Below are 26,988 nucleotides of genomic sequence, written 5' to 3'. Positions count from 1 at the left end.
CGCCAGCACATGTTTATGGGCTCATGAGTAACCCAACTCCTCCAGCCCGTGGAGGGAGATTCATGTCCGAGCGGTGCACTCACTGCACTCTGTGTGTGAGTGTTGTTTGTGTGTATATGCATGTTGATGACTCATAAAGCCTGGAGCCTGGGTGAGTACGTGCAGAAGGGATAGTCTACATGAGTATATACCACATGAAAGGCTGTAAGTACTGTAAGAAAACACTATATATACTGCATATATATTAAAACTTATCCAACTTAAATTCTAACTTAAACTTATCTATCTAAAATATTTCCCTCTGACAATTAAAACGGAAGTTCAGCAGTACGCCTGTTAGGTAGGCTGCAGTGTAGCAGTGTAAGCAAGGAAACCTGACTATATAGACATTACTGGAGTGCTGAATCACACAGCAGAAATCAGTACTACAGAAATCAGTACTACAGAAATCAGTGGAAAATTGCAGTCAAATCAGTAAAAGAAAATGTAGGTAATGACATATCGAAGCAGATACTATATTCAATATTCGTTTTCCTGTACCAAAATGAATCACACAAAGACAGCTCGAGCCAGGGTATTTACTTTCATCACTACATGTAGCCGACATCATTCGGCTCAGGGCTGATGAACGGCAAGAAAGCGATGAAGTGGAGGTGAGGTGAGGGAAGGGATTTACAATATTTTGATAGTCAGAGAGTTGCAGGCGAGGCCTTTCAACACTTCCAACTTTACCTCCAAGTGGAACAATTTTGCTGATTCCGCAGTTTTTCTCCGACTAAATTGCCTTGGCGACAGCAGAGGCCAAAAGCTGAGGAAATATATGAGCGTTGGAAAAGAAAAGTTGAGTGGGCGCAGCTCAATGTTATCTGGAATATCGCTTTGCCTGGCAGGTACATAAAACAAGTATCTGTCCTGACGACATGTGCTCACACGTGATGCTGCAGACCACAGACTAAAGACTCTCTGAAACATACTGACACCCTGAACATCGCCTGGTCAGAGGTAAAGAAAACATATAGTTATATTTGAATAAATATTCTAAATATTAATCTGGTTGGATGAAAGAAATCTGCCTGTCGAATGTCTATATAATTCCCTTGAGAAAGTTGTTAAGACTTGCATTGTACAGGAAATGTATAAGAAAATTGTTCTTGGGCAAATAAACTTGAGGGAAAAAAACACCTTGACCTCAGCCGAAGGGCCCATGATGTAAAGCACCATGTTAACATCTACAGGAAAAGAGGGGGAGGTACGGGGGAGGAAAATCTACATCATCTGTCACCCCCGAAACTCTTACCCCGTCCAATATTATGTCATTATGACTGTGCTCACTGCCTCTGTGGAGTTGCTGTGGTTTTGTGTTTAAATTACATGTGACACTCCCGGCTGACATCCTGATTAACACAGGGAGAATAAAATGGCCCCCCAATCCTCAGTAGTCAGTGGGGTAATGCACTAATGGCTTCCATGTATGGCGAGAGAAGTGAGGAAAAGCAGGTTTACAGACTTTGCTGTGCATTTACATATGTGTGATTATGCATGTAAGTGCATCAGCATATGTGCCTGTAATTATTTGTCTTATTGAGCCTTGAACGTTTTGCTTTTGTACAATAATTTTACCACATGCACAAACAACACCAACCCCAAAAATGCATGTATCGTCGTCAGAGGGTCGTGGCTTCTTTGTTCAGCCTCTCCCCTCTCTTCTCAGGCCTTGCCTACTTCCTACTATACTGTACTGCTGATCCTGTATGAGTGCTCCACAGCCTGTAGTGGCCACTGTAGATCCACTCATGTGCTATCCCACATTCACAGTGCAGGAGGGCAACAGAGAGCCTACTACCACCTCTTACACACAGACCCGATCTGACAAGACAGTCATATACCTCGAGGAGATTTAAACACCTTTTTCTACAAACTGACAACTGCTAAATAAAACCCCGAGGCAGATGCTACTATGATTGACACAAGCACTGTAAAATGCAACCGATTGTCTCGCTGGTTTCTGCAGAATGCACTGTGACATTTAGACGTGCTAAGCTGCTGAGGAGGGATTTCAATCCAGCTCCATTTCTACAAGCAGTGACCTGCTCGAGCTAACCTGCTGCATAGTGTTAGATACTTTGCACCACTGCTTATACTCCGTCAGTAAGAACACCGGACCTAAACAGCAAAGTCGTCATATTGATACCCTACATACATATATTTTCAACCTGCATGATATCGTGTCAGATTTTATTTTCCATTTCCTTCATTTTACAAGTAAATCTACTGAGTATCCGTTTACTTGGACTTGAAACATGAGGACTTGGGAAATATGGCTGCTTCTGCTTACAGCAAAAGACTTCCACAATAAATGTATATATTTCTGGCCTAGTCATTTATGTATTGTATTGTCCTGTGATCAGGAAACACATGTTATTTTGACAAGAATGAAAAAAAAAAAAAAAAAATATATATATATATATAGATATATATATATATATATATATATATATATATATATATATATATATATAAATAAATAAATAAATATATAGAAAATAAAATGATAGTGAATCAGTGAAGACATCAAAATCCTCTAACAGGACCACATAAATGCATTTTTAGTGCAGGCAGCCCAGGCAGTCCTGTATGTCAATCATATCCCTAACCCTGACAATCCTCCAGAGAGCTTAGACATACAATATAACTTTCATTACGCCGGGTTTCTCAGTTTTTATTGTACTTAAAACAGCACACTGAAACCATTTTAGCAGGAGAAATAAAAGAGGCTTCATTATTATGGCAGAAAAATATATTTACAGTGAGTGCTCACTTGGCCCCCATTCACCACTCCAATCTGGATTTCATATTAGCCAGGAGGAAATTGGATGGAATTCACAACATCACAGCAAGCTCATAAATGAAACAAAATCACATAATCTTAAATACCAATTTATCCACTTAACAAATGAAGCAGTGTATTGGTGGCTTGCTGCTGTGTTGTACTGGTGAATGACTCATTTTCACTGTGTGTTGCACTAGTAAGAATACACTGAGCACTGGCACATGACCTAAACCACACACTCAACACTTGAAAAGTATCTGGCAGAAACACTCAGATCCAGAGACATACAGTAGTCTATACAGTACTGCTACACACACTACCACAAAAGTCTCTGACAGGAAACGTCTTATTCAAAAAGTGATCCAGAGATCAAGAACTTCTTTCATCTCCTCTTAGATTACACTTCTAAAAAATAATATTCCACCCCCTGATTGTATTGTTCCCATCTGTTAATTCCACGTGTTAATGTTGTGTGAAATAAGATTTTTAATATTAAATATACTTAATACTTGGCAGTGCCTCAGGCTGGCAGTTTGTGAGAAGAGGTTGCTCTGTTTTTCTTATCTGCATGGATAGACTTTTTATGCTTATAACGTTATTGAGAATAACAAATAATGCAATTCTGGAGCAACTGGGGTCACACGAAATTAAATAACTCCTGTAAATATTGCCCTGTGACTTTTTATACACTTGTCTGAAGGCATGATAAGATAAATATTAGGAAAAACTACGTGCTCAGAATTGTAGTTTGACAAAATAAATAAATAAATGTAAAAAAAAAGTTTATTGATACAAGTCAAACCATAATAATGTGACACGTGATAGATTTGTGATTTTGCGATCAAAGATTTAAAATAAATACATACGGTGAAAATTTGCAATGAATTCAATACTATTAAAAAATATCAATAACAAATTAAAAAAATTAAAGCAAGTGGAGGACATGAGCATGCACATGCATGTCTTACCACATACACACACACACACACACACACACACACACACACACACACACACACACACACACACAATAAAAATATACTGAGGGTGTGTTTTCGTTAGCCATTACTGTATTCTCTACACCAAAAGCAACGTTGGAAAAACATATGGATTTTTTTTGTATCATATACAGTTATTTTGTTTTACACTTCCTGGTGTATTTTCCTCAATAGAGATGTATGCTTATAGGAAGAAAAAGTACTTTTCCCTCTTTGAAACTTTATGAGAGAACTTTTAAAATTCTTAAATAATTAATTCTCTACAGAAAAAAATCAGGGAGTACATTATTTTGCAACATTTAATCTTTTGCTATCTGTGTACTTTCTATCTGTGGGCATAATATGTAAATATGAGAACTTCGTCTAAATCAAATACAAATTAAACAAAGGACATTAAAGGTAACCCATTAATTAAAATAATTTTAATATTTTAAAAGCCTGAATTATATACAATAATAATTACTTACAATTGCTGTGAAAACTGCATAAGCATTGCATTTTTCGGTTGATACCTATAAGGATTTGAAGGGTCGTCAGTTGGAATTTTTTAGCATGTTTACAAAAACATGTAGTATTTAGCAATAAGTGGTATGTTCTAAGACGAAATTTGATATAAAGTATAATTTCATTAAAAATCCAGAAATTCACATTCAAGTTCAAGGCCACAAGTTCAAGTTTGGGAACTTGGTGTTCTAGCTGTGGCCTGCAGTTTCCCTGAACTCTGTTTTTGCAGTATAACCATGAGACACTGGTACCTTTGTATATAAAATTTAGAAAAAAAAAAAAAAAAAAAGAAATATACTGACTGATAAAATGTATTAAGAGGGCACTCATGCGGCTTCAGCAGAAGAAAGACTCTGAACACACCATTTCATCAAGCCCAAGAACACACACTGAAAGAGCAAAAACAGACAGGGATATAAAAAAATATGTTCCCTGCTGTGAAAATGTTTCAATACCTGACATCCAGGCCAAAGAAAATTATTTAAATATACATACGAATATGTACATTTGATTATGTACTTGTATTTGCGTTTGTTTGTGTGTGTGTGTCTGTTTGTGCTCCATGATTGGCTTTGCTGTGTAGCTGCAGTGAAGCTGAAGTTTGCTCCACTGCACAGAATGCCTCATTGTGGGCTGTACCAGGCTGTTGGATTGGTCAGGTATACTTTTACAGAGAGAAAATACTGCAAACCCTCACCACCCTGCCATCTGCCTCTCAACATGCAACCTTTCCCTGGACTACTGCCATCCACTGCCAATAAGGCCTTAGGGGTGGAGTAGTGTGATACTCTGCCAGCCAAAACCATGTGTCCACTGCTAGTTAAGCAGAGCTTATATTCGTATGGATGACCATAATCACCTGCGTATGGGAAGGCTGAACCTGAGTCTTGAATCACCTGAAAGCTAATATCAGCTCGGTTGTGCCCTTCAAAAAAAAGTCCCCTTTCATATAAACCCTGATAAGCAGCCTAATGTCTGAGCACACCTCAGAAAACTAAAGCACGAAAGAGGCCAAAGATGGAAGATTTCCATAAATCAACTGCTAATTTCAGGTTTAAAAAAAACAGATATTTGAAAACAGTTATTACTATGTAATAAAAAATGTTATGAATCACCCTCGGGATTGTAAATTGCCTTATAAACGGCTCATATACTGATGCAACCTGTATTTTCCATTGAATTGGTAAAGTTAATGACCAAGTACCTGACAAAGAGCCGAACGAGCCAACGTAAATTATGTTTTAACTAAAGTAACTTATCTGAAGTCAGATTCATCGTTTCAACATCGTAGGTGTGGAACTGCTTTATGACTGCTCACAGAGGATTAATGCTCGTTCAGGTTTGCTCATGCATCAATAGAAGTACAAAAGCATTTTAAGAGATTCTGCAGACAACAGTTGAAACAAAATGTTACTATGCAAAGAATAAGTGTTACAAGATTCCGTGTTCAAGGATGTAAGATACACACACACACACACATACAAAAAGAAAAGAAAAAAAATCAGGAAATGATGTGATCGACATTAAAAGTAGGTGGCAAATACCTCTCAAACGACAAAGTGATGGACGCTTTTATATTTATTCTCTATTCTGTCTCCTTAAACTTTTCAGAACATTAAACCGATCAACATGATCAGTACACAACGTACTTCTCCTCATACAGTACATGCTAAGCCCGGACCGCATCACTCATATACACTCAAATACCTCCACAACCGTGGCCTTACACTCATCCACTGATTAGCAAGAAGTAGGATTATCCTGGCAGCAATCAAAGCACTATTAATGGCTTTTGTTTTTGCATTACTAAATTATAATTAGGTTTTGTGGAGAGCTGGGAAAAGTTATAGAAAAGCATTATTGAAGTTAAAGGAATCGATCTGTCGCTCTCATATGTGCTATATGTTCCTAAACTACATGAGCATGTAGGGTTTTGTATTAAGATGTATAAATGCACAACAGGGTTGAAAGAAACTTTGTGTAAGAACCTCAAGTGCATCAAATGTTTATTTGTACAGGGTGCTTGTTAAACACTGAAAGCCTAAAATGTAAACACACGGATAAACTTCCATCTAAACCACACAAGCGTACACATATTAAAACAGATATTACTCACCAATATTTCAGTGCAAAGATGGCAAACGTCTGGTCGGGATACGAAATTCGGCAGCTCTTCCCGCTTTCATCCACATCTCTGTCAAGAAGAGGAGAAAGCCATAAGCTCCCGTTTGGTAGGTTCCTTCAAGACCCAGTGATTTCCCTCAGACTGTCCCCTTCACAGCCGTGCCCCAGCCCCAGCCTGAGCCCCCCAGCCTCAGTCTCAGGTCCAGGCTCACTCCTTCTTCCAGCCACAGTCTGAGCCCCAGGCTCAGGGCTGCACGGCTCGCCTGCCACCGGCTGGCTCCAGGCCTGGCGAGGCCTGAAACAATGGGAGGCCATGAGGCTGTCTGCAAGGCTCCAGCTAAGCCCGTCTACTAGTTAACAAGTCTTTGAATGAGGAATGTTAGCAAACAGACAAACAGCATGTCTGATGCATGCAAATAGCACAACCAGTCCAGTCATAGCCTTGGCTGGGCACATGAATAATTCAGCAGTCTATATGCTGCTCTCCCACATTACTCCCTCCCTCCTCCCAAATGAAATGCCTTCACTAGAATAAGTGTGGCAAAGTATTCAAACCCCTGCTTTAACAACACCCTAGGTCACTACATCAATTTTAATACTTCATATAAACATGCAATAATCGCAAAAAGTGGCCATGTAGAGACACAACATGCAGGTCTACTTCTGACAGTTCGCCCAAACAATTTGAAATTTCACAAATACTACATTTTTTTTTCTCTTATTGCCTTTTAATGTCTTTTGTTTGCAGTTGGCACCTGTCCCAGAAAGAGCTCCGGCTCAGCACACCACTCATTCCCCTGTTAGGAGAGCGAGTCGGTGTGAAAGAGAGAGAACAAGGGTGAGTGAGAGACTCAGAGGCAGGGACAGAGAGAGAGAGACAGAGAGAGAGGGAGAGACAGAGAGAGAGAGAGAGAGAGAGAGAGAGAGAGAGAGAGAGGGAGAGAGAGAGAGAGGACATGGGAAGGAAATAGAGGGAGAGACAGAGAGTAAAGACGAAGGAGGTGCGGTACTTCACACCAGTCGCTGGCGCTAATGAAGGACGTTTCTCTCAAACACAGATGTGTACCATGCTCAAACACCGGTCACATTCTCTGCTTGTCATCCATAGTGGTCATCCAGACCACGAGCCCACCACAAGCAGGTTACCCGTCAGAAATGGCGCACCGGCACTCCAGGTGGAACAAGGCCCATCACATGGCGAAACACCACCTTCACGAATTCCCATCCAAAAAGCGAGAAACCAAATAAATACTACTAGGAACCCATCAGCGGAGAGAAAAAATATGAAGACGTGATACATTTTTAGAAAATAAAATACAGAAGAACGGAAGAAAAAGCACCAAAATCCAAAGTGATGCAAAAATCAATGCGCCAAAAGTGAGAAGAGGCCCCTAAAAAGCAACTTGTTGCCAGGTTTTGCAGAGCTGCTGTGCAGCTAGTTGGAGGCAGAGGGTTAAAATCCAGCTAGTAGTGAGTGAAAAAAAAGCTCCGTCTATGGAAGGGCGGGCTGTGGGGAGGCCCTGACTGTAGAAATAGCAGCAGACTTTTTCTTTTTTTTTTTCCCTCGCAGAGCTTAAGTCTCCCCCTTGCGTGTGGCTGGAGCAGAAAGAGGGGAGCAACCGAAACAGAGAGAGAAAAAGAAGAGAGAGAGAGAGAGAGAGAGAGAGAGAGAGAGGGGAAGAGAAGAGGAGACAGCGAGCGCACAGTGAAGGGGAGAAAAGCTCTGCTGATGATGAAATAGGAGGTGCGGCGGAGCGCGCGAACCAGTCACTTTTTCATCACATGGCCAACACGGCAAGGAACTGTATTTGCACTGGAGACGGGGGAGAAGGAGGGAGGGAGCATAAGATGGGTGGGAGACGGAGACACAGAGAGAGAGAGAGAGAAAGAGAGAGAGAGAGTGGGAGGGTGGAAAGCACTGAACGTGGGAGGGGTGGAGGAGGAAGAATGACACAGAAATCCACTCCTCCGGCAGTGCGCAGTCGCAGTGCACACACTCACACGCCATACTGGGATACACTATACAGTACCTCAGCTACTATATTAACTGGTGAAAAGAAAAGCGAGCAAAAAGGAGAGAAAACACAATCATTCAGAGTGAGTGGACTGCCCTGCTGAAGGATCCTTGAAATATGCAACACTTCTGAGAGCTGGTTGAATTATTAACCTTATCTCTTACTGCAGTGGGGCTCTTGTCGCTGCAACAGTCTTGGGAGCACACTCTGAAAGAAGCACACACTCTCGGAGTCCATTAACTCTTTAGCATGCCACAGTGACTAGCGTGAATGCACAGAATAGACCAGTCGCGCGCGCACACACACGTACACACATGCGCGCACGCACACACACTCACACACACACGTACACATACACACAGGAAAAAGATAAGCTTGCAGAGTGTTTATTTCAGTAACATGTGGCAAAGAACGCACGGCCAGGACCCTCCTCTTTGCCCCGGCTCTGTCACAAAGCAAACTGAATGCTGAAGCTGAACCCTTGCAGCTATTTTGGCACAAAGTCAAAAGGCTGATAAGCATTTTTGGGTGAGACTTTGCTGCTTTTCCTCGAGGAAAACCAGCTGCCACTTGCCGTGTGAAGCGCATTCAACAGTTCAGTGAAAATTTGGAGAAACCTCCTCAGAGATGCTGATTTGTCCGTTTTTTAAAAAGTGGGAGGGATAAAAAAAAAAAAAAAAAGGAAAGAAAGAAAATATAATCGTCTAAACAATTTGTTCTAACCGGATCCATGCACCGATTTACACGAAGAGTAAGCAAGCCAGAGAGGGAACTAGAGGGGGGAGACCTAAACAGCATGGCTGTTTCCACCATCTTAGATTGTATTGATTATTCTTTGCTGTAACGTCTGTCTCTCTCACACACGCTAGCTCTCTTTCTCTCCCTTCTGTCCCTCCCTCCCTCTTTCTGCCTCTGTTCTGCCACCTTCTGTACTCGGCGATCAGCATTTGGCTTTTTCCATTTGTGGCAGATTACTGTAACGCTATTGTACAACAACTTCCTGCCTCTTTTGGCTCTGGTTCTAAAAACTGCAAAGGCAGAGCTCGTGGCTTTAACTTTTTCCCCTCGGCCTTGAACTACAGGAGCTCTATAAGGAAATAAAAGGAGGAAGGGGATATGTAAAGTGTATCTGTTACTGAGGAACTATTTTGATTGCATTTCTGCTTTGTAAACTGCTGAGCATTAAAGAGGGGACTACATGCCTAGCAGACACAATGAGAGAAAAAAAGGTGGGGGTTAAACTTTTCTTACTTTTACTCTGTGAAAACTTTCTGTTGGTTTTGGAGGGCAACTGCATTATTAGTGGGGCTCAGGCTCACGCAGATTTGTCTAACATGGCTGCTACTGCTTCAGGCTGCACAGTTTGTGAGGGCTGCTTTCATAGCACGGCCACCACCCCGTTCCTCGCCGGCTCTCTTCCTCACTACAGCAGCTCAGAGACTGGACTCTCCACAAAAAACTATTCTCCCCTCTGTACCCCTCTTTGCTCGACAGGTTTCAAAAAAACACAGGTGGCTAAACACAGACCATGTGCGGAGAGTAAGAGGGGGGAATTCTGGCATTATTTACTCTACGTTAGTGCGGGGAAAAAAGGCTGGACTGGAATTTATTTGTTCTCTTTCCCTAAATGAGATACGAGCTCGGTTCAAGTGTCTGCATTGGCATGAGCTATAGAATCCTATTCGAAGGAGTGCAGCTGTACGTCACATCTCGCCATGCGTTTTAACCAATTGAGAAACACATGACTTCATTATGGCTTCAATGTATAAAGCTGTCATGTGTATATGTGTAGATGAGACCTTATGTGGAAATAACTTGAATGAAAAACATAAAATGTTGGAGCTACAAGCATTAACTGTAGCTGCTTTAGAGAGGCACACTTTGTGTATATATGCGTAGTGTGCACACTGCACTTCGCATGGCATAAAGTTCATTTGAGGATACAGTTTTGGTTTCAGGTTGCCTGCCAAGTCTTACCACTGTGCTCCTGTACATTGTTCCTCTGTTGCGTTTCCCAATTATTTATCACATTTTAATTTTGAAGGCATAATTTATCGTATTTTAGCAACTAACAAAGTTTTTAAAGTGACTAAATAAATCTGTTTCTGATGAAAAAAAAAAAAGAAGTTGTTTCTGAACCTTTTCAATCTTTCCTTCTTTTTACAACTACTAATGTTTTTATTTCTTTAATTTATTTTCAGACTGAATTATCAAATACAAATGTTTTTGTCGAGTTAACAGTGTCACAGAAATGTGGCTTCTCTTTGATTTACATACTTGAAACAAGCAGAGAAAAGCAACAGCTTTTTGTCTGGTGTACGTGGCTGCTGCATCTGTGTGATACAGAATCAGTCAATCAGGCCTATTGATAATACAATGTGAAACAAAATGGCAGACGGCGCCATGTTATGGATCCTGCTCGACATCATTTGACTATTAAAGGAAAAAAAACAAATACTTGTTCTCTAAACTAACCTTTTTGTAGATTTTGTAAAAAGCATTGGATATCTCTAGAAATTTATAATATTAAAATTTTTGTAAGTTTTGTATCTCATAAAAAGCACTAAAAAGCATATTAAGTTAATAAGTTAATATTGCACAGAGGAATAAATACATTTAAAAAGGTTAAATGATATAAATTGAACAGCAATATAAATGTTACACATGCATCTGTAAAATAATAACTAGATTTATTATCCCAATATTATATATGGATATCAGAGCCTTGAATAAACCTTCAGTCTCACACTGATGAAGCTCATGGCCTAATGTAGAATATGTGCTGTGGTCTGCTGCAGGCAGGAGAACACTAAACACATATTTAAGTGCCTTAAGTGACATTTGTCAGTCAAGACAAGCACTCTGTATTACAGACAGTGCAGATAATGGGACAGGGGACACATTACTGCATAAATATGCTGCTTTTCTCTTTCAGCTTTCTTTCTAGAGCTGCAGGAAACAGTGAGGAGAGCTGCAGGAATATAACATTTCAGTGGCCAGGGGATTCGCAAAGACAAACAATATTTGCACTTAGTCATTTGCAAACATCAAGGACGTATTAGGAGGTTGGGAGGGTGGAAGAGGGGGGATCTGTGCTTGGTCAGCAACCACTACTATATCAACATATACTAGATACGATATGTAGCATATAAAAACACACAGATATTCTAATGGACTTATTCAAGGGGGTAAAATCTAACCACAAAAGTATCCCCACACTACTTTATACTCTCCATGAGCAGGAGCAGAGTCTATGAGGTGGTCTTGCCTAAGCCCCGCACGTGTCTAAACAACTTCTCTATTACACTCGAGACCTCTGAGGGCACTCCCCATCGAGCGGGGAACAAAGGCCATGACCCCTGGGTCAAAAGCGTTACACGGGAGGCCAAGCGGGCCCATTGAATTTTCCATTGCTGTTTGCTTTAAGAAGGTAAAGATTACTAACACATTAACTAATGCCGATTAGGGGGTTATCCCTCATGGGACTGAGGTCCCAGGGCAGCACATCACGTCTTATTAACACAACCTGACCTTTGACCCCAGCAGTCACCTCAGGCAGCCGACTGTGACCACCACTTTCTGCTCTCTGTTTGACACACACACACACACACACACACACACACACACACACACACAGACGAGGGATAAAGAGTATCCAGGCAAGGTGCAGCACAGCTTGAAAAAAAGAATTTTTGTCTGGACAAACATAAATAAATGATACGATATTATCACTGCTCTGTACTTGCAGTGGTCATTCTCTCCTGCACCCCTGTGTAAAAATGAAGGCTGTTTGACTTGCATTAGCAAGCTGTGCATCATCTGTGTATCTCAAAATAATCGGAGCAACATTTCCAGAGGGAATAACTTCCTAATTAAACACGATTGATTCAAATAAGTTGTTTTCAAGGCCTCCGACTTTGAAGCACGTGTTCTATCGAAGTTCATAAAATGGGGGCATGTGCAATAAAGTTCTCATCACAAAATGGTGGACACAGGACATGCGCAGTATTGATGTTCCAGATATATCATATGATGATGATGATGTCCCAGATGATCATATGATGAAAGGCAAGAATGGGGTAATTTCTTCACAAACTCTTTCTGCCATGCTATTCAAACATCATCAGCTGAGAGGTAAAAGTAAAATGTTGTGATGAGCTCACTTAATCCTGCATGTCCAAAAACAGTAAGCCAATAATAACATTACTCGCTCTCCCCACCTTTGAAATGATTTGCTTGTGATCAGATCATTTGCAGTCATCGCTCCTAAAATAAAATATATCAATATCGATTTGATAGAAACAGAAGAATATTGGTGAGTTTTCCCTGTAGTGCTTTCCAAAAGGTCAAGTTCATGTTTCTACACGGAAAGTAAAAGTTTTTCCACAATTTGACTTCACATGCAAAACTTGTAGGTATAACAACTGAGCACTTATTGAAAATTCAAAAGCGGAATGACTCTGAATATTTGAAAACAGAACATCTATATTTTACAAAATGAATACATTTTGTTTGTTTCATGAAATATATATTAATTTTGAATTTGCTATTGGTTTCGAAGCTGATTAAGACAATAAACTACTGCCTGTTTATTGTCTTCTGAGTAAGTGCTGTGCTTATATATAATTTTTAAAAAAGGATAAAAGCCAAAAATTTATGCTGAGTGTGTAATGGACAAAATAGATGCAAAAATGTGCAATATTTGGGTTTAATTAGTTCCTGTAAAATACACAGCTCGTTTTTTTTTTCTTTATGTTAGCTTTATTGTAAGGTGTACGAGGGAATTTATTATTAAAAAAAGAAAAAAAATCAAGGATACTGATTTGATTTTTGCAAAAATTGAATATGTATGAAATATAAATCAAATTCTTAATAATTATTACCATAGCACAAACACAACTCTCACAGAAACATTTTAGTCAGATAAAACTTGATTTTGCTTCTCCCTGGGCAGAAACACACATTGTACTGTGGACAACTGCTTCATATGTGTGTTTTATTGACTTTCTAAAGTTTGATGTTAAATAATTACTAAACAAATCAGCCCCAGCAAAAACTATAGACACATGTTCAAATTTTGAAAGATAGACCTCTGACTAAATTATATGTTTGGACCCATTCGGATCCTGATTTGGATAAAATTAATACAATTTGTCATGATGTCTATAAATCTATTAACCGAAGGCAATACTTTTTTCCTTTAAGGAAAAATAATCCGATAATATTAGATATTTTGTGGCGGCACATTTTAAAACATGGCATATTTCAAAATCACATCATTGCTTGTAAATTCATGAATTATCGCATTTGTTTAGTTTATTTTTATTTGAAGTTAGTTCAATTGCCTTTGAGTGAAATGTTTTGCAGTGTTCCCTGCTATATTTTTCTAATATCAAAGCGCAAAACAGAGCATTGATTTCAACATGTGCCAAACGCCTATCAGTTTATCTTTGATTGGATATATTCATATTAAACATCGTCAATCAAAAATGTAAAATCAGAAGAAATCTCGAGTCATGGTATGAGCTGGGGTTCAAATAATTTTAAAGACATATACTAAAGAAACAAAATTTGTAGAAATGTTATGTCTACTGGATCAATTAATTTAAACAAGAAAATAAGAATAAAGACAGTTTGATGGCTGAAATGAACTCACCTTGCTGTTTCTCACAGGATTCTGACAGAAGAAGAAGAAAAGAGACACAGAGGGAAAAGAGCAAACGAGAGCTTCTCCTGGGAACAAGCTGGAAATTATGGACCTATTCGATATCAGACCTCAGAGTGGACAACCTATCCAAAGAGGGACGCGCCCTAACTGTAACTAACAACTACTTCTGGCAGCCCTTCCACAGCCAAACATATTGTCCTGGGTCAGGGCAGCTTTTGTATGGCAGCATCAAACTAGGGCAGCTAAGGAAAGAAATCCACATCAAACTACAGTATCATTGATAGAATAAAAATTATGATAACAACTCATTCAAGATAAATGATATATACATATATATATATATATACATATATCATAGAGCTCAGTCTATATGATATATGTGTATATATATCTATATATCTATAGATATATACACACACACACACACGCACATATATATATATAGATATATCTATATCTATAGATATATCTATATATACATATCTATAGATCATATAGACTGAGCTCTATGGTCCCTTCATTTGGTCATCAAACTTTAAAAGTTCCACTGACACATGCATACATACAGAGTGAGAAAAAGACTGGACTAGGATTTTCACACCTTGAGCCCGCTTAGACAAAAACGGGGACAAAACTGATAGTCATTATGGATTTTTTTCTAATTGAATATTATGTATTATGTGAACACTCCCACACACTTTTATTAGTCCTGTGATATTACAAGACCAAATTCAAACACTGATACACGGAGCAAGTGTGTCATTAATGAAAATGCATGAAATGAATTATGATGCAGGATCATCTAATGTTAGAAATTATAAACTTTTCCTCATAATAATTGAATAACTCCTTTTTAATAATGTCACCCTTTATTAACTGTAATTCCAAAGTTATTATGGCAATTACAAGAGCTGTTTCAATATAATAAAAAAAACCTTGTATAATGGACATTATGTGGTGTTAACTAAACCATAGTGGGAATAAAAGTTACCTAAGGCACTAACTTAACTGAGGTGCCGGGACAAATTCTCAAAAGTCAATGACGCATTATAATAAAAAAGAAAATTCTCCTTTTCTGTCCACTTGACCAGCCTGTGCTGGGCTTGTACATACCTGAACTCTCCCTTTGCAGTTTTCCCCTGAGGTCTGCTAATACCTACTTTAAACAGCCATGGCCATTTTGTTTTATTCTTCCTCTACATGAAGCCAGGAGTGCACCGGCCTGGCATTTTAGGGGCCACGTCAAAACGCCTGTGCCTGCGCCGCAGGGCCGCATGGAGTCCAGCAGTCGAGCCATACGCACTCAGCGGTTCACTGCCTCGACAAACACTTTATGTGTGCTGTTTTGTTATCGTTCACACACTCTCTCTAGTGTCCTTGCTCTACTGAGAACAGCCAAACATGCACCTAATACACTTTATCCATTTCATAAACATGGTCTCCTTCTGACGCCTTCTGCTACACAGAGCCACTGGGCCTTCAGCCCCTGAATCACTTCACAGCACTTCCTCTCTTCTGACTGCCACATAAAGTTAGCTCGGTCACAAAATAGCTTTGATCAAAGACAACAAGTGAGGCGGGAAATATTGTAGATACTCATCCAATTCCCAGTTCAGCGATGCCATTTAATGAGCTTGATAATTGCTGCTAACTTTCTGCACACTTAAAAGAAAATTTGGCATCCTTTAAAAAGGGGGGAAACAGTACTGATATTGATTTGAAAGTGACGAGGATAAAAACACTGATTAGGTAAATTCCACTTGGGCTGACTGACTGTAATTGATGTGCGTAATGTTATTAGCACAAGGATATTTATCTATGTGTGAGAAAAGCAGCACTTCACAGGACAGCTGCATAAACAGAGGTTTTATTACTCCATGGGCTATTTCTGCACATTTAGTGAGTCTTTTGATTCCTTTAAAATATTGTTTTTAAGAGCAGCAAAATAATGTGTGTTTAAGACATGCTTCAAATTTCAAAGAAAACAGATATATGTCTGAAATGTACACTGCACATATTTCTTTTAATTTCATTTTATTATATTATATTTATTAGTTCTACCCTGTATTTTACAGTGTTTGATTGTCCATATTACTTAGAGTCTGTAGGTATCGGATAGTAATGGTCATCTGAGGGCATATCGTAAAGAGGCATTAATGTAAATATGGCCCTTTATGGTGCTGTACACAGACGCTGCTCTCTGCATTTTAAATGAACAAATGAGTTCATACAGACACAGTGACTTGTTCTGTTATTGTGCATCATGTTCATGCCCATTAGATGAGCAAGTACAGGCAGTGAAGAACTTGGTGATCTGAGGTCATGCACAATATCAACCTGAACCTTTGGCGTACACAGGTGTTCTTTACTGTACTCCTCCTGTGTGTTAGCAGCTGGTTGGCTGGTGTGTTTGCTACAGAGGAGCACAGCTCTGTGCTTCTGCAGGGTATATTAGATAAACTGGGTTTCTGTGTACAGCACACAAATATGCAGTTTAAATTATTTAAACATTTTAAGTATTCATTTTTTTCCTGTTAAGTTGCCTGTTTGTATACAAAGCTGTTGGAGCTGCAATCCGTGTAAATAAAATCTAATATTATTATTATCATCAAAGTCTTTATTTCTACACTTTTATCGGAACAAACATTCCTGTTCTTCATGATTATAGCTGCAAAAACAAAACGGTGTGCGGGGTAAACATTACAGTTCATTGGTGCTGAATTCTTAATTTAATTCATTAATTTCTGTAAATCAGGTCCCTGTGTGTCTATAACAAGCATTACATACGCTAAACTGTGCTGACCACATGGTGTGTAATTCTCTGGTCCGCCCATCATCATCATCAGGCTAAAGGTGTGGACAGCACGCGGGAAGACTACGATATGACAGCCTCTGACCTCTCACACCAGCTTATAGAGGCAGAGGGTCACGCAGAGGACATGGCGGTGGAGGGAGAAGTCAATCTTATCCTTCCGTTCCGCCACAGGCCTGTGTGCAGCGACAGCAAGATGAGCTAGAGGGCTTTCCAAAATCCACACTCGTTTGGCTGGGAGCAAGGCATCAGGGCCGTGTGTGTTTCAAAGGAAACGCTGAGGAAAGCGTTTTTTGTGGCAGCACCCGTGCACTTGACAGTGTGTATTAGCCTGCCTCTGTGTCTTTGCTCCGTCCCCACCCTGACTCAATATCCCTCAACACCAATATCTGTCATCTTTAGTAGCCAAAATGGCATGGAGCCCATTTGTCTCGCAACGGTGGAGAATTCTACCTCGTCTCATCTTGATATGGTTCTAACATGTACGGACAATTTTTAGTCATTATCTCTACACATTACAAATACCTCCGGCTCTGCTAAACAGCATAGGGCCGAGGGGTTAAAAGGCAGGAGGCACTGAAACGAGAGGGAGAGAAAAGCATCAGCTCTCGGACTGCTGTCAACTGAGCCTGTGCCTCTTTAATGGTGGTTGTGGTGGTGGTGGTTGGGGGGGGTGATAACCTGGCACAAAACCAACCGCTAATGCCCCTTAAATGTCAGAGACTGCAGAAAGGAAGGGAGACAGCAAAAATGAGAACACATTCATATTTCAGTATGGCAGATGCTATAATGTGTTGATGCCTCACAGTGAGTGCACACAAGGACACCAGGAGAGCGAAAAGGAGAAGGCAGACATGAAAAAGGGGAAATGAAAAAGAGAGAAAAAAAGGACTTTGCAGCAGTGATGGAAGCAGCCCCATCTGATGGTTGTCTCTATTCGACAAAGTTCAGACTGGATCTGTCTCACTCCCTCTCTCTCTCTCTCTCTCCCTCTCTCTCTCTCTCTCTCTCCGCAGACGAAAATCTGGTGGGGTGGGGGTCGGGGGACGGGGTTGAGTCTGGTGTTGGGGGTGGGGTTGGATTGCTGGAGAGAGTGATCTTTTTTTCCAGTGGGGTGAAAGGCGGACGGTCATGTGTGCAGAGCTCATGACAAAAGGCCCTTTTATGTGCAGCGTATGCAGATAGAGGAGGCTCCTTTGTGCACAGATGGAGATCCCATGCCTGGGTCTGCCTGCGGCGGAGAGGGAAGGGAGGGAGGAGAGGAGAGAAGAGTGTTGGTGAGGGGAAGGGAGGGGTGTCTCTGGCACTGAGTGCCATCACTGTGTCTGGTGGGGGGAGGGGGCACGGAAAAGGAAAACCAAGCCGTCCTGGTTCTGCCAGGTTCATACATAGGGAGGAGGGGCCACAAGGTTTGCTAAGAGGATATGGAGACTGGTGACCCCATAGTGGGATCACAAATAGAGCCCCATCTACTGTCTAACATGTGGATCAGGGTCAAATATTATTTTCAAATAATCTTCGGTGTTTGTTTTAACCAGCTTGGGAAAACATGAATTGCCACAAGTAGTGCCAGAAAGTTTAGACAAGGACAGGAAAGCATGAAAAACCTACCTGATGTTAACTAAGGATTATTGGGTTAGAAAGGCTTAACCTACTTTTTTAATACCAAACTATCTCCCCTAACAGGTTAAACAATCAAGCATAAGCATCACTTAATCAGTTTTACCAGCTAAAAATGGTGCCAACTGATCATGTGAAAGATCGAGGTGAAAAAATTACATTTAAAACCATATTCAGCATCAATATGTTCCCTCATAGATGCCTCTGCCACTGTCTGCTACACTATTATCTTGATGCTGCTGCTTTGACCCTTATACTGTCTCTGTTTTGCCTGTCATCTATCAATCTCTGGATAAGCTAAACGCTGAAAGTGTCCACTCTATCCTGGTGCCACCTCTCTCCCCTGCGAGATGAGGTGACTCCCACTGACATCCCGTCTGCTGAGAAGACGTCACATCCTTTAAGCGGCCTCCTCCCACTGACCAGGACATCTTGACTCTCAAGCCAGACAGATTCCTATCCTGCCAGAGCACCAAGTCATATGGCCATTTTCACCAGTGGACAGATGGACAACACCCCCCACGCTGCCAGTCACGTTAACTCCACATAAGGCTGAAGCTGCTGAAACACTTGCACTGAGCTGAGAGTCGTTAACATTCAAATGTAGGAAAATGGAAGACATAAGTGCAGAGTTTGCTTACAGGGAGGTCAGTGTAGGGATGCATTAATAAACATGATTGATAGCTAATCAGTTAATGTTAGCTAGCAAGCGACCTTAGCCAAACACATTATATATAAAGAACCAAAACCTTAACAGTCAAGTTTTTCTCCCACTCCCAGTAAAGGAGCTAACATAAGCTAACTGTATTCTAATATCACCTGCCCAGCAGGATTCGTGGCAGAGAGCTCAGATATATTAATATAATAAAAAAATAAATAACCAAAGAAGCATATTTTTCTCAGGAGAACAGTGTTAAAACACAAATGAATATTAGACTTACATTCAAGGGGGAGCAAGAGAGGATTTTAAAGGGATTCCCATGATGCTTTATTATGCTAGCTATGTATAAGCAGTATTTTACTAATGCGCTAGCCACAGCACATTAGTCATGACAACATGACACTATAACTTCTCACTGCTATGAGTTTATTCAAAGGTCTTTCTGCCCCATGGTGGTCAAAAATCAAAAAACATATCAAAGAGTATTTTTGATATGTTTTCAGATTGAAAACTTAGTGCTTAGTGATTTCTAGCCATGATAGTTAATATTTTATTCAAGTAATGTAATGTAATACTCTTGATTAAGGTAACATATTTGCCTGAAGGAATTGACAATTAAAAATTTCAATAATATCTGTCAAAATAGTTTTTCACTTAATTCTAGGGGTCATTTTTAAAGGATACACAATTTAGGCTTTTATATGTCATCATGAATTACCTAGTAGGAAATACCTGTGTGTCATGCAGTAAAATGTCTGGAAATAGACATATTATCTCAACCATTAGGAAGAGTTGAGACTTCACTCAGACTTTGACACCCTAGAATGCTCTCTCTCTCTCTTTCTCTCTTGTGTTAAGTTTCAAATTCAAATTCAAAGGTGCTTTATTGGGACATGAAAGTTTTAAAAAAACAATGTTGCCGATGCATTAAAATAATTGGCAAAATACAATCAACAACACCAAGATTGATGTAGCCTATATTAATAACATAATTATTTATGTTATTTGCGTGTGTGTGTGTGTGTGTGTGTGTGTGTGTTTTTGTGTGTAGGTCATTCATTGTCCCTCAGGTTGTGGCATGTTGTTATATTGGGCAGTAAGATATGCGCTGTCTCCTTCTAATTAGGAGTTATTTTCATTTTGAACTGAATTGGTTAAATTAAATGTTCCTCATTTCACTGAACGGTTTATATTTTAGTAATAAGTGCATCTGCCTCAACCTCACCTGTCGAACAGTGACAACATGTTTTGTTGTTTTTTGGTTGCCATGATTTTTTATGTCATCCTTGTTCAATTGCCAGTTTGTGGTCACTGAGCTTCTACACTTGGTCAGGATCTGCCTCTGCTTTCTGTCTCTGACAGTTAAGATATATTCAACCTCTGTTACAATCATAATCTCTGTTTAGGGACAGATAACATTCTGATCTATGGCTTTTAGTTTCTTCTGTCCAGTGTTTCAAATAGCTTTCTTTACATTGTGTTACAACTTCCTTTACACTGATTGGTGTTTGGAAAGCAGTGTTGTTGTGGGACTGGTCAGAGTGTGTTTGAGAAGGGGAACTTAGTCTGAGCACCAACTGGCATAGGGGACTCTTTTCTGGGCTCAGCTCTTGGGATTGGAGGTCTGTGGAATGGAGGGGGGGGGGGCTGGGTTTAAGGTGCTTAAAAAATTTGAGTGCTCTCTTTTGAATGTTAACTATCAGTGGACATCTGCCTAGTTCTGCTCGATTTGGTGCAATTGTTGTTGGTGTTTTATATTTATACATGTAAAATGCAGACTTCTGAATGTACAGATTCTGCTGGGTGTTTATCCCACCATCTCTCTCTCTCTCCCTCTCTCTCACACACACACACACACACACACACACACACAAAGGCAAGCAAACCTGATGGCAAAGCCCAACAAGGTAGGCTTAGGATAATTAAAGTGATTAGGTGTTTTTGTCTGAGCACTGTCTTGGTTTGCTGGCTCTGGCCTAACCCATGCCCGGCCCGCCTGCAGTCTGCCTGCCAGGAGGCCAGGAATGAAAGGCTGGCACTTACTCCTCTCTTCTCTATCTGATCCCCTGTTGCTACCCTAGATGCCAACAAAGATATTTCTGCCCCTAGTCAACAGACAGGGAGAAGGATAGAGAGATATGGAGGCATGCTTGTCCGAGATAGAAAGTAAGGCAATAGGGCTTAAATTCATAACAGTACGTATTAGGACAGATTGTCTAAAGTTTAATTGCATCCCTTTGTGGCAAATCAGTGCTTTAAAAAGAAAATTCTCTATTCTATTTTCTATCTTCATTTAATCTTCATCTCATGACACACTCACCAGTACATGATCATATTCTCCTGGATCTGTGTGATCAGACTATTTCTTACAGAAAGCAGATGGATACGCTAGCAAAATTTGGGGAAAATAGAGACGGAGACCGGGTGAAACAAACAAAGACAAGAGGATGATGAAGATGGTGATGAAGAGGAAAACTCTCTTTGGCATGTTTCGATATCCGCCTGTCTCAATTGACCTGTAAAATCTTCGAGACTGGAACAAATGCAAATAGCGCTGACTTGCTCGCACCAAAAAATCCTGAAGGCTTTTCAAGTGAGCTCACTCTCACAATGGTGGGGTGCCCAGAGCAGGGTGAATATACGGTCTGGGCTCTGAATGGCACAATGTGTGAGAGCCAAACAGGGAACTGTGAAGTGAAGGCTCAGGACCCTCCAGGCTGCCTGCCACTGTGCTGTGCTTCGGCTGCTTCCACAGTGCAAAGCTGACCACCACCACCACCAATAACAGTCTTCGGATCGGCACTGCCAGGCTCACACTGCACTACCATGCTGCAGGGTTGTGCTCAGTATCAAAATGAAAATGAAATTCAAATTAGAAATTTAAATTAGAAACGAATAATACTCATTATTTTCATATCAAAAACTAATGTGGACATAGCCGCGAGCAAGCCACACAAACCCCCTGAAATGTAAAAATTGTGAATTTAGTGCGTATCTCCCTGTGTAGAGTCAGCCAGGAGGTAATAGGTTTAATTCCTGCAACAGCGAATGTCAAATGCCCTTGAGCAAGACGATGAAGCCTCTCTCTGCTCACTAACTTCTAGATATACTAAATGAAAAGTGGAAATTCTAACAATAGATATTGAAAACACAATTTAAGAAACATGGTATTGATTTTTTTCTCTATTTCATCAATATACAAAACACCTGTCACCACTGTGCTTTCGATCACTGTTTTTTTTTTTTGTTGCTGAGTGCTAAAGTAAAGTCATGGTTTAATCACATAACCTGGAAAATAATCGAAGTCCTGACAACAAAAAAAACAACAAAAAAAAAAACAACCACTTTACTTTATAATCATTAGTGTTAATTAACAACCCAGTTACACACCCCTTCATTAGCAGAGTTCCAACTCTGAAACCAAAACTTCTAAAAACCTGTATGAATTATTGCAGTAAATTGATATTAGTCTTTGCTGATATTGCAGTTAATCAAACAAACACATCTGAGCTCTTTTCTCTTGTTTCTCCCTTATATTCTCTCCTTATAGAATTTTAAAGCTACAGTATATTTACAGTTTAAAAAACGTGGTAATTGATTCTGCCAAAATGAGACATTTCATCAAATCAGGGCACGTCAGCAAAAACAAAATCTGAACATATCTTAAATGTTGATCCAAAAGCAAATTGACTAAAGCTCTGATTTGTTGATCTACAGTACGCTTGAACAGCCCCAGTCCCCTTGTCCATGACTGAGGAATGTTTTGGTGATATCTCTTTAAGAGAAGGCTGAGTCTACAGCTGTGAGAGCTCTCTGCTTTGTTGCTACTCTTATTTCTACTTTCAAACTTCATTTTCAGCCCTTGCAAGATTTTCAGAGCCGTTCTCTGGACGTTGGCAGGCACTTTCGCCAGCAGCCAAACTTCCCAGCATGCCTTGTGGCGGGGCCGGCTTTGTTCACAAAGTTAACTGTGAAGTTGCTCGGCTCAGCATGAGATACAGAGCCTCATTCCCTCTTAGCTAGCACAGGTTTACATGAGATACATAATATATTGTTAGGAGAATGAAATTTCCACATGCATACTGTATTTACAGCTCTTCATTTCACCGTGTTTCATTACACCAATATTGAATTTGCTTCCAAGAGAGTCCTACAGCTTTTGATGCATGACTATAATTTGAAAGCTGTGGTTAAAGTGGTAATAACTGACATATTATAATGTTTTATTATCAAACTTCGTCTTTCATCATCCCTCCAAATACTTGAATTAAACGAATGGAATTAAATACACGTCTTCAGTCACACTGCCCTCAGTCCATTCTCTGTAAAAGATGTATCATCAAAGCTACTTAATAGCCCAAAATGAGACTTATTTTCTATGATGCACAACTAAATTACATTTAATCCAAACACCATGGAAACAGTTCCAACCCTTTTGCTCCAAAGTGGATATTACATCTTCCACTGGACGACATGCAAGGGACAGCGCAGGCAGCCTGCAGCATCTGGTGGACACCTGTAAGACTGCAAGTCACTGGAGAGAAAAAGAGAGGTCTTTGTGATTCTGCTAAGTCACCAAAAATCTAGGCCAGAGTATACTGACCCTCAATGCACCAGCTAGCTCCAGAGCCTTCGGCATGGCAGCCATGTGGGGTATTTAACCCAAACGTTCGGTCACTAAATCAAAGACAACATAAATAACAACGAACAGTCAGTGAATGGCAATAAAAATGTCACCACCAATCTGGTCAGCCAGACAAGACCAGCTTCTTGGGGTGGGCAGCAAATCAAGCCCGTCCACCATTTTCAATCATTTCCAAGGTCACTGACACGGAAAGAAGGAGGAAGAACGACCTGTGCACTTTATTCTAATCTTCTCTTGTAGTTACAGTCTGATCTGGAACTAGTTGGAATGAAGGTGCGACGGGAGAGAGACTGAGAACTGCCACTGTGTAATAGCCAGGCCTCAATAAGTAGATCAGCTCGTGCAGACATTTGCACAGTGAACCATCGCTCACGTGTAATGTCAGCGTCATGTTACACAGCAGATGCGTGATGTAGAACATATATAAATGTTGAACAGAATTAAATTAGCATCTGTCAAATATACTGTAATGCAATAAAATAAATGCCTTTCATTGCATTATGTCGTAATGTTATTACAAAATAGAGCTTCTGTTATTTTGTCTATAGTGTGCACAATCAGTAATTCAATCGTTTCATCATCTCAGTTACTAAACAGATGAAACAAATCGCTCTTATACACACTACACAGCAAAGATGCTAATTTATAGGTTTTTAAAAAACTAGAATTGAATGCTCGACTCTTATATTTCACAGATGCTCAGGTTATTGGGTTCAAGTTCTGTGTATAGAATGTACTCACAGTGATTGTTTCAGGGCCTCTGTTTTCTCGCTATTCATTGATCTGCTGGGTAAACTGAAAGAAGAAATATAGTCAGTGACGGTGAAATATTTATAATTGTAGTTGGTGACAAAATCTTTAGCTCTCAAAGACAAAGAAAATGGATTCAACATGTGTTTTAGCTCAAGCACCTCAGACCGGAATCCAGTGTGCGCCATGAGCTCTTTCATTTATGAGAGCTTATCACTACAAGTGAACCAAATCACAAAGGGACAGCCACTGACACCAGAGCAATTACGTTGTACAGGTCTAATCCCTTACACAGCACTTAGGACAGTTTTAAAGGCCACCAGGGCAAACTGCAGAGCTCCTTTAACTGTTAGGGTGCAGTTTGGTCCATTTTACAGCCACTGGGGCACAGGCCTGATTGTTAAGACCAGGGAAAGTAATCCCTGGAGTCAGGCCACTAAACCTGCTCTGTCCCTGTAACCATGGCAGCAGACAGGTAGTGTCTGGGTCACAGGGCAAACATGGCCGGGCTTCAGCACTGGCCGCCAGTTAATAAAGAACTGTCCCGGTGTGAACACACACACACATACTCAAATGTGCTCGTGTGCATTCACACAAATGAGAATGTGAACACTCTCTACATGTACGCACACACGCACGTGTGCGCACACACACGCGCACACACACACACACACACACACACACACACACACACACACACACACACACACACACACACACACACACACACACACACACACACACACACACACACAGGTTCACAGGTTCAGGCGAGAGTCGGCAGTTGACCTGAGAGCTGCTGCGAGCACAGAGTGGTACTAGATTTCAGTTAATCAACAGTGCCACTAGATATTCAAGATACTTAACTTGAAGAGTCGCAGCGACAGGTGAAGGGACGGACTGATCACAGAGGCTGGACTGACGTTTCATTCAAAGGACGGTCTCTGTCATCACACCAGACTGTCTGCGTCTGTGCATTTCCTGTTTGTTTTTTTAATGTTATGGTCTCATCACTTCACTCCATTATTGCATTACATTATATATGCAGTCTAGGGAGTCATAAAATAAATCTTTCAAAAATCAGAAATATTTCAGGGAGCACATGCTGCTACCTCCGGCCCGAAAACGCTGTCATTTGAAATAAATGGTAATAAATAATTATGTGTCAGTTACGAGATCCAATTGTCCAGTTGAATTTTTTCGTCTTCATGAAATGCCCAAACGATGGTCTGGTCTGTGTTGCCCTTTTTAAAGAAACACATGATCTCCCCTGGCCCTTTCCTCCATTTACCAGCTCTCCCTCTCTCTTTTCAGTTGCTATGAGACACTCCGGCTGAAGCCAAGGCTTCCACAATTCATTACTGGAGGAACAAAAGCCAAAGCAGTGGACAAAGCAGGGCAGACCAACTCAAACCAGCTCCCACTTAACACACACATCACACCTCTGAGTGCTCTGCTGACATACAAATGGCCAATTCAAGACCTCTTCTTTCTCCTTTTTTTTTTTATTTCCATTTTTACAAAGCCGATGGAATAGATGAAGAAAACCCTTAAGATACACAGTAAGAAGTCAACAGGTTGAAGATTTGACACGTTTAAGGATCAGTGGAGGTTTCCTCTTTCATCGCAAGATATGATTATATATTATCAGCATCAAAAACATTTTGAAAGGATTACAGGTATTAAAGTATTTCTAAACGACAGCAAAAATAACATTTAATGCGTCTTTTGTGGTGTAACACACAGCTTTTTTTCTTTCTTTTTTTATGGATTTTTAGCCAAAGACTCAATAGGCTACAATGCACCATCAGTGCAACATCACCTGTCTCTGGCTTTTCACCATTTCTGCCTTGCCAAATCATGAAACATCTCTTTTCTCTCCAACCAATCACATCTCAATCTCTGGCTGTTCTCATGCAAAGAAAGGAAGGGGAAGGCCAATGAGAAATGGCCCTCCTCCTTCCACTCGTATCCTACACACACGACAATCACCGTCTGAGAAATGCCAACGGACGGGCAATCAGTCATTGTAATTAGGCTGGGTGCCATTCCCCAGCCTTCATAATTCAGGCTGGAGCTGGAGGACATAGGAAGCGAGAGCCCAGCTGCCGGCTGCCACAGCCCACCACCACTGGTTCACCCAAACCTCAACACAGGCCACTCCCTCTCCCCTCTCCCCTCTGATGGGGGAACCAGCAGAATTATAAGGGGGCTGACTGACTGCAAAATTAAAAAACTCGCCCCCCTCCATCTCCCTCCCTTCCTTCTTGTCTACATCCCAAAACCGCTCCCACTCACACTTTCTTTTCACTGCACTGCAGAGTTTTGTTCTCCAAGTGCGAGTGCAGATACCTTTTTTTT

The 26,988-nt window shown here is 40.5% G+C and overlaps 2 long non-coding RNA genes across 8 annotated transcripts in view; one reads left to right on the top strand and one right to left on the bottom strand.

Annotated features, from left to right (window-relative positions):
• The window catches only part of LOC130175866 (uncharacterized), a 52,617-nt gene that overhangs the window by 10,212 nt on the left and 15,417 nt on the right, over nt 1–26,988 (bottom strand). For 4 of the 7 annotated variants that reach the window (XR_008828796.1, XR_008828794.1, XR_008828791.1 and 1 more), the window contains one exon: nt 6,449–6,526. This is a non-coding gene — a long non-coding RNA (uncharacterized LOC130175866). Of the gene's footprint in view, nt 1–6,448; nt 6,527–14,127; nt 14,260–24,618; nt 24,673–26,988 lie in introns of those variants that run through there. The other 3 variants (XR_008828790.1, XR_008828793.1, XR_008828792.1) reach the window with 2 other exon arrangements.
• Nucleotides 7,533–16,744, top strand: LOC130175867 (uncharacterized). The gene is made up of 2 exons (XR_008828797.1): nt 7,533–9,700; nt 14,145–16,744. It is a non-coding gene; the product is annotated as an uncharacterized LOC130175867 (long non-coding RNA).

The sequence above is a fragment of the Seriola aureovittata genome, chromosome 10, assembly GCF_021018895.1.
Source record: "Seriola aureovittata isolate HTS-2021-v1 ecotype China chromosome 10, ASM2101889v1, whole genome shotgun sequence".
Lineage (NCBI taxonomy): Eukaryota > Metazoa > Chordata > Actinopteri > Carangiformes > Carangidae > Seriola > Seriola aureovittata.
Note: the sequence above shows the minus strand (reverse complement) of the source record. Positions and strands in the feature narration are given on the sequence as shown.